Source organism: Solanum tuberosum, unplaced genomic scaffold (assembly GCF_000226075.1).
Source record: "Solanum tuberosum cultivar DM 1-3 516 R44 unplaced genomic scaffold, SolTub_3.0 scf00023, whole genome shotgun sequence".
Classification (NCBI taxonomy): domain Eukaryota; kingdom Viridiplantae; phylum Streptophyta; class Magnoliopsida; order Solanales; family Solanaceae; genus Solanum; species Solanum tuberosum.
In genome coordinates, this window is record NW_006238949.1 from 2995755 (window position 1) to 3005344 (window position 9590).

The window sequence follows — 9590 nt, forward strand, 5'->3', positions numbered from 1 at the left end:
TTAATGAAAAAATGAATTTATTTTTATGAATTTTATTTTAGTATCAAACATAACTAGAAAAAGAAAATATTAAAAAAATTATACGGGGCGGGTTGAAAATGAAAAGAGTTGTTCTGCGGGGCTTGGCGGATTAAAAATTTTGCAGGTTGAAGTCAACCCGCATCGCCCCCGCCCTACACTGCCCCATTGCCATCCCTAACTACTTATTTCAAGAATTCTCAACTCAGAGGGTTCATGCGGAATTATTAGCATGAACTATTCAACTCAAGGACTCAAAGATAATTCTCATCTCAAGACTATTCGACTTATAGGGTTCATGCGGAATTATGGCATGAACAATTCAACTCAAGAACTTCATGGGTAACATGTAATAGCCCCATGATTAGAAATATAATCTCAAAGGGAATTAGGAACTCAATACTCAAGACTTAGAACTTGAAGATACTACTCTTCTCATTCTCATACTTACTTACTCAAAACTTAACTCAAATCGATGATGGATCTCAAAGGATTCACAATTGAACTCAAAGGCTTCCTTGAACTCTGCTCTTAATTCTCTCTTGAATGTGAATTATGAATTCAAGAGTTATGGTTCATGATATGAACGATCTCTTGATGACAAAGTAGACTCATGAATACATTCTACTCATCCTCATACTCACTTGCTCAAGTCTTGAAACAAGTTAGTAGATGTTGTAGAAGACTCAAAGGGACTTTCTCAAAAATGTTTGGAAGAACCCTCAAAACTTGACTCTCAACTCTACCTTGAATTTGATTTATTTACTCAGGGTTGTGATTTGTGATAGGAAAGATCTTGTGTTGTTTAGGAGTGTTTTCAGATAGTTGAACATCAGAAACGGTTGAAAAGCACTGTCTGGGGAGCAAGTCCGCGACGCGGAGATGAATTAAAATGTTTGGTCGAAATAATTTTTGAAACAGTGGAATCTGCGACGTCTCCACTACGAGGAGAGAAAATTTTCACACTGAAGGAACAGGTTCGCGTCGCGGACCTGGTACCTGTTCCTTGTCCGATTTTTTCTTCCTCGTTTTGTAACCTCAATTCGCCTAAATTCGATTCTTTTTCTCAATTTCTCTTTAGATTCAGATACCCAATATATGTACCCAAGAATCTAATCAAATACAACTCTAAAATCGACTCGATTTCCTCAAGAACTCATCAATCTCATCTTAACTCAAAAATGAAAGCCAATTTCAAGAACTTCAAACGTTCATATTTCTAGAATGAATTTAACGATGAAATTAACATGATTTGCGTGTGGGTGAACAAACCCAACACTATGGAAACTTACATACCTCTTAGGTATCAAACCCATGGTGAAAATCCATGACAAAACTCAAGAACCTCGACGAACGCCTTGATCCTCTCCTCTTTTCTCCTCTTCTTTTCTCTTCTCTCAAAACCCTAACTTATTTTTATGAAGCGTAAATTGAATCCAATCAGTTTTGTCCCCAACTTAATTACCAAAAATGAATTTAATTAATTGGGTAGTGAAAAGACCATAATGCCCTTCTAAAATCCGGTTTTGACTTTCTTTATCTAGACAACCTAACTTCGAATGGACATATCTCCCTCATACTAACTCGAAACTGAGCAACTCGGTGGAGTTGGAAAGATAATTCAAAGATCTTTCCTACGGTATCTGGTAGCATACCTAAATCATCTTGAGATAGGATTTATGGTTGTTTGAAGTCGACCCAAAACTCATACTTAGCTTAACTTTGTCAAACTTTCCAAATTTGATTATTTCCAAAAAAAAATGGTTTCTTTCCAATTCTAAGTCTTTCTAGTTCTTTCAAAAAGCGAGATGTTACACTTGAATTCATAATTCATATTCAAGGTAGAGTTTAAAGAGTTAAGTCTTGAGAGTTCTTCCGAGTCATTTTGAGAAGTCTTTTTACAATCATTTTTAAACTTGTTTTAAGACTTGAGTACTTGAGTTTGAAGATAAGTAAAGTTAAGTTCATTTTTCAAAATGAATATATGGAAACTAAGTATTCCCGAGAGTAAATGTTTTTGCATTTAAGATGAGAGGATACATCGATTTCCAAAAGAGTTCATGAGCAGTTTTGAGTACTATCTCTTTTAAAAGAATTCTTTTGAGTAATAATCTCAAAGTTGAGGATGAGGAAATGTTTTTTTAAATCATATGAGCTAAGTTATATTTTGGGAGTAGTATGGATCACCGATATGGGGAGAGTTCAAACAATTCACAACCCTCATAAACCATGTAGCCAACGTGGGTAAAAAGGGTCATACTTTGTAGGTGATTTCTTATTGCTTTTTAAGCATAGCTTAGTGGATCCACTTAGAGTATTCCTATACTCCGATAAAGTATAGGACAGTTCCGGCAGCATGGGCAAGACGTTGTATCATCACATAGCTCATAGTGATAGTTGTCGGTTAGAGAATCTCCAAAACAAAGTTTATTTTGTATTTTTACATACAAATTGAGTTATATTGTCTTTTCCAATACATTTAGTTGCTACCTACTCTTTTAAAAGCTTTTGTTTATATGCATTATCTTTATAGCCTTTATATTGAAATGAGATGAGATTGAGTTGATGTTGAATTGAGTTGAGACGAGGTAAGTTGTTTCTTCAGTTCCAGTTCAAGCTTATGTCACGTTTTAGATTTCCCCTTGCATGCTCGTACATTCCATGTACTGACGCCATTTGTCCTGCATTCTTTATTATTTGGATACAGGTAACCAGGATCATCAACCAGCGCTTCGTTGATCCAGTCGAGTTCCAGATTTGTTTGGTGAGCCTACTTGCTTTCGAGGATCCCTTCTTTATTTTCCCAGTATTTCAGTTTGTTAGAATTATCGGGGGTCTTGTCCAGACATCCCTCATAGTATTAGATGCTTCATAGATAGATAGACAATAGTTCATGAGTCTTTTCATTTTCAAATGTTAATGTTCTAGACTTGAGTTGCCATTGGGGCCAGTTGAATGTTTCTTTAAATTATTCTGAGTTTACCTATTTGAGACATTGATTTTAAAGTTTTACTTTTGAGTCCTTTCAAATGTTGAGTAAGTCTTCCGTTGAGATTTGAGCCAGGCCAAGGGTTCGCTTAGGGCAAAAAATGGTTCTCGAGTGCCAGTCGCGTCCATGGTGTAGGCTCGGGCGTGACATCCGCGTAATGCATGGTGGGCGTTAAATGGAAGAGAACAACCGAATAGACTAAAGAGTGGAAGGGTAATACCCATGTAAGTCCCACTTATGTTGCACCAATAGACACCCAATAGAAAATGGAAGATGATATACACTTCCCCTCAAATGAAATTTGGGCGTCATACTCACTCAAGAGGAGATTTATCGTCGAGTGGTGACTCACACTCTAGGGTTATTTGAGTCATTTCCATGGGTTCTGGAGCAGATCAACAACTGGGGTTAGGAAACATTCACCGAAGAGCCTGATATGTTTAGTTCTGCCCTAGTGCAAGAATTCTACACTTGTATAAGGGTAGAGATAGTTGTAGACAAGTGCTTTTTGGCCCTTCATGTGTTTCCACCCATTTTTTTATATTTAAATATCTATTTTAAAATCTAATTTTTTTTAAAACTTTTATATCATTTTAACATTGATTTTACTCTAGAAAATTGAATATCACAAAAACTCTTGTTTTTCTAGATAATGTTTTTATTTTTTATTTGCAGGGAAAAAGAAAAATTACAAAAAACTATGTTTTTTTAATTTTCATATATGTAATATTTAGGTATTATTTTTATTGTTGAATATTTTCAAAATAAAAATTTAAAAGATCGAACCCAATAACATGTTGTCATGTGTTAAATTTCATTCCAATCTATATCGAAAGCATATTCTATTAGAAAAGAGAATACTTCACTCTTCCTCCCCAAATTTTTTTATCTTATCCACAATTCATATAACATTCGTTCTCTACAAATTTTTTAATCTGATCCAAAATCCATATTAGGATACTTTAAGAAGATTAGATCCAAAAGAGAAGAAATAGACCATACTACCCCTAAACCTAGTATATAAAACCACAAGAAAAAAGAGCAGCCGCACCAGCTAGAGAAAATGGAAAAATATTAGCTAAAAGAAGAAAAAGAGATCCCCAAGCTCAATTGGTCTCAGAATTAGATGTAAGTACTCACTCACTTCTATGAATGTCTGATTGTACTTTTCTTAGGGTTTTATGAATTATCAAGTGATCTAGTTATTTGATTTTGTTGGATCTAGGCCTCATTTGCATCACCAAGCTGTGATATTTTTAATTTTATTTATGGAAAAAGAAAATAGTCTTCTTTTGAATAATCACTGCAGAATGTTTCCATTTACATCACCAAGTGTTTTGTCCTTTCGTTTCATTTTTTTGTTTACGAGATCTATTCAATAGAATACAAAAAATTACAAATTAATTCATAACGTGTTGCAAAAATTAAAGAAGAGAGTGAAAAAGGATACAATTAATTGTCTTGATTTAGTATAACTGCAATTTGAAGCTCCAAGCAAGAGAGCGCATAATTTATCATCTTAATCAATGATTTTGTGATTCAACAATATTGTCTAGCCCATTCTAATTGGTATCAAACTGTTATTTTTTTCATGTTAGATAGAAACTTAAATTGTTGAAGTCTTAATTATAGATTATGTGTCAAATTCCTAATATTAGTGCTTTTTCTTTTCCTTTTGCTTTTCATCTCTTTTTAGGTTCAGGTTTGAGAAGAAAAAAAGAATGAGCAATTAGTGAAGGCAGTGTTTAAAAAACTACAAACAAGAGTTTAAAATTAGGTTTGTAACAAGATATTGTCTAGTAAAAAGGGTTACACTATCAATATTAGTTAAACCTTTTGCATTTATGTTAATTGAGTTTAATTGCTACTTTTTAATTTTCTTTCTTCTATAAATCTTTTAATGTAATATACATGTGCAACACATGTATGCTAAAACTCCTAAAATATATAGAAAGAAGAATTAAGAAAAAGACTTCTAATTATTATCTCCTTGTTATTATTCAATTTCATTAGGTTAAAATAATTTAAATTTAAATTACGTTTTTCTTAACCTAATAAGGAATGGGCTCTGAAGTGTGCAATTTGAATTCAGTCAGCGCTCCAATGTGGACTCCGGACATTGGGTGGAAAACATAAAAAAAAACTAACTACTTGACCTAAATTAATAGAGTTATATATAGTCGAGCCCAAATTAAATTCTAGCACATAAACAATTATATGTACTACATGTTAAAGTTGGTAGCCTCGGATCAAATTATGAATGCTTGTGGTCATGAGGTTATTAAAAATTGAATCTTCATTTTATTTATTTTTGTTCTTCTTTGTTAGTATGATCAAAGAGTTGATGTTAAGAAATAATCATCTTATCCATCAATGACCACTTGCTCGAATTATTTTTCAAATTATCAAGTCAAACTCGATGATGCATTGATTTTTCACTCCATCTTAGAAAATCGTATTTTAAAAATAAAATTTTATGTGATCATTCATTGATTTGTTAATTCTTTAGGTTATTGTAACCCTCTAACTTGCACAAAGTATGTTGATTCAGAGTTGATAGTAAATGTTGTTCTCGGTGTGGATACGCATATAGAATCTTCATATAACGAAGAAAACTTTCCATTACGATTATCGCCATCAGGTTTGTCTTGAACTATTCTTTCGATGTAAATAAATTTTAAACACAAGTACATGTGTCCTAGATTATTTTTGTCTTCGTGTTATGAACACCCAACTATCCTACATTTTATCCTACTATAAAACACTTTAATTTTCTCTTCATATGTTATTTATAGTATCTAGAAACGTTGATGAACTTTTTTCCCTCTTTCAAAGACTTTTCTATAGAAAAAATTCTTATTTACTATTTTTCTCAAATTATTATTTAATTATATTTATGATATTGACTCTTAAAATATATGGTAAGAACGAACACTCCTAAAATATATGATAAGAGGAAATATATATTAACAGGTAAAAATTTATGGACCCCTAAATATATGGTAAGAGAAAAATACATGGTAAGATGTATTAGGAGAATTAATAAGAATAACTAATGTCGACAAAAAGTCTCCTAAAAGATATAATATGCTATAATACAATTAAACTCGTTTTCTACTTAAATACAAAACCATATAATAACATGTTACTTGATGATATGTATGTTCCAACAAAGTAGTATTTACTTCGCTCCTAGTATAAGCTTAGTGTTTGGTTTAAGATAAAAATAAATAGCAATTTTATGATTGATATTTAAATTATTTTTTATATGTTTCAATTTTTATAATTATTTAATAAATGATTCAAGTTAGCTAATTATTTCTTCACATTTAAGCTAAATATAATTTCGAGTATAACTAGTGATTCTTGAAAAATATTTATTATATACGAAAGGGAAAATACATAAAACCCCCCCTGAACTTGGCACGAAAATTTACTTTAGTACTTAAACTACACGGGTATTTATATACCCCCCTTAACATATTTGATGTGAATTATTTTCAACCCTCTGAACACCAGCCCAGTTGAAGGTTGAGCATTGTTACACACGCGCATTTTCATTGGTCCACGTCGCTAAGGGTTTAAAAAATATCTTACCCATTTTATATAATTCACCCGTTCCCAAAATACAACCCGACCCAATACTAAACAAATATCCCTAAATCTCTAAGCCCGATTCTCATTCTCTCAAATCTACAAGACCTAATCTAAAGATTTTTCTTTCGTTAGCGCGAAGTAATTGATCGCATTGTGTGCTACAAAATTGTTCAAGAAGTAACGACAATCTTGAAAAACTGATAAACAATTGGAAAAACTGAAAAGAGAGGAAACAAAAATCAAAATAATAGATGAAGAAGAATAAGTTTGAATCTTACATTTTTGAAGAACAATAATTCCTTCAAAGATTCAACTTTTAGGTTTGAAGAGCTAAGATTTGAAAAAAATCAAGAAAAATATAATAAATTAGGTCACCATTTTAAAGTGAGGAAACAAAAATCAAAATAATAGATGAAGAAGAATAAGTTTGAATCTTACATTTTTGAAGAACAATAATTCCTTCAAAGATTCAACTATTAGGTTTGAAGAGCTAAGATTTGAGAAAAAAAATAAATTAGGTCACCATTTTTGGATGATTGGGTTGGTGAGGGAGAAGAGGTAATTAGGGTTCTTAAAAAGTGAAGATTGTTCTTCAAATGGGTAATGGATCGGATATTACCGTTGGAGGGGCATATTTAATTTTTAAAAAATGTTAAAAGATGACTAACGCGCCGTTCTAAGCTGTAACAACACGCGCACAAGGCTGGTGTTCGAAGGGTTTAAAATAATTCACATAAAAGATGTTAAGGGGGTTATATAAGCACCTGTGTAGTTTAAGTACTAAAGTAAGTTCTCGCGCCAAGTTCAAGAGGTTTTTTTTATGTATTTTCCCTATACGAAAAGGTTTTAAAGCTTAGTGGGCATGAAACGTAATATTATTCACCTTATTTGAAAATTTTAATGTTGGAGTTGGAGATGTGTTTGGAATAGCATGAATGTCTAAGGTTGATTGAACTAATTACCCTTCATTAAAAGATTTTACAACAGACAAAATTGTCATTTACTATTTTACTCAAATAATTGTCTTTTAATTATGCTAGTACTTAGGACAAGAAATGTAACTAAACTTATAGTTATTAAATATTTTTCTTATTTGAACTATATTAAAAGTCCTAAAACTAAGACTTTAAAATCAATATTTTTACCTTATATAAATCTTATTTAAATAAGGGACTTGGGTCACAAGTAAATAAGGGACTTGACTCACAAGTAAATTTGGGCCACAAGTAAACTTGGACCAGAAGCAAGAAACTTTTCTTACATCGGAATGTGATGTATTTGGACGTATGTATCAGGACAAGTATGTCTTGTATCAACAAAGGTAATGTATCGAGACGTTGAGTGATGTATTCGAAATCCTTAAATTTTAAGAGATTTATGTGATTTGGAAATGAATAGGAATAAAATGTAATTAGCTCTTAACACTATGAGATTGGAACTACAATTGACTCTAATTCGAGAAAGATGCTATTAATTCATAATGACTTTCTTAAAATGCAAACGTCTTGACTAAAAAGACTCTTAATTCATCAAGGATATTTTTGTAATAATCATTATTAATGTTTATTCCAAGTCTAGTATAGTATAAATACTACACTATATCATTTTAATTAAATAGATTATTAATTTTGATATATTGAATTCTTATGAATTGAGTATACTCTTGAGGGGGTTTGAGTCTAAGGCCATAGTTGTTGCTGGAGGAAATCATTCCTCTTGAGGGTTATCTCTATAATATAGGTATTTATTTGGTGTTCTTAAATATGTGGTCTTGATTTTGATATATTCCTGATTGTCTATTAGTCTCATTCCCGTGTCTTACTTTTATAGGATTGGTGCTTTGTGGAATCAAGTCAATTGGGGGTATTGATTGATCTATAATCATTATTCTCAATTGTTTTCTATCTCGTGTCTCTTATTCTATCCTTTTATCTTTTGTTTATCTTTGTTTCTTATTCTTTGTGTTAGAATTTTGATTTTTGCATCTCGATATTGTATCAATTGAAATTAAGGGTGTGTTTGATAGGAGGGAAAATGTTTTTCATGAAAAATGTGTTCCTAGAAAATGTTTTCTTGGAGAACAAGTTGGTTTCCAACTTATTTTCTCATGTTTGGTTGGTGACTGGAAAATATTTTATATTGTTACGTTGGTGAATGAAAAATATTTCCTAGAAAATATCAAAATTAACTTTTATTTTTTGCTAGAAAGTAGAAAATACATTTTAGGAAAATAGTTTCTGACATGAAAATCAACCTCGACATAACCAATTTGGGACCTGACCCCGAAGACATCTGATTCAAGATCCTACTCCGATAACGATCCAGGATCCGACATTCAAACTAAGACCCGACCCCGACTCTGACACCTGATCTGGGACCTGACTCCAACTCTCGACTCGAGACCTAACCCAAACCCCGACACCTGAACTGGAAAAGACCCCGATGATCGATCCAAAATCAAACCCCGAGACCTAACCCTAACTCTCGCTCGAGACTTGAAATTCAAAGTAGGACCCGACACCAACATCCGACTCGACCCCGACACCGATTAGGACCTGACCCTGACTACCTACTCGAGGCCTGATATTCGAATTAGGACCAACTCTGACTCCCTACATGAGACCTGATATTCGAATTAGGACCCAATCCCGACCTGATTTCGACCCGAACCTAAACACGATCGATCAATCCGAAATTGACTTTGACACTCGAATCAGGACTCGACTTTCAAATCAGGATCTGATTCCGACACTTGATGCGGGAATCAATTTCTAAATAAGATTCGACCACACTGGACTCACTTTCAAATCGGGATATGAAATTTACAAAATTAAATTTTTTAATTTATCTTTTGTGGGGTGGGGTATGGGAGGGGGGGGGGGGGGGGGGGTTAGGTTAAAATGATTTTTTTTAAAAAAATATTTTTTAATGGAGGGTTGGTGTTGGTGGTGGTGGTGGGGTGATAGGGGGTGGTCGGGGTAGGGGG

At 32.8% G+C, this 9590-nt stretch overlaps 1 long non-coding RNA gene across 1 annotated transcript; it reads left to right on the top strand.

Moving 5' to 3' along the window:
- The first annotated feature begins 3924 nt into the window (after window positions 1-3924).
- Window positions 3925-8629, top strand: LOC102592856 (uncharacterized). The gene is made up of 3 exons (XR_366840.2): window positions 3925-4135; window positions 5559-5648; window positions 8435-8629. It is a non-coding gene; the product is annotated as an uncharacterized lncRNA (long non-coding RNA).
- Window positions 8630-9590: the final 961 nt, after the last annotated feature.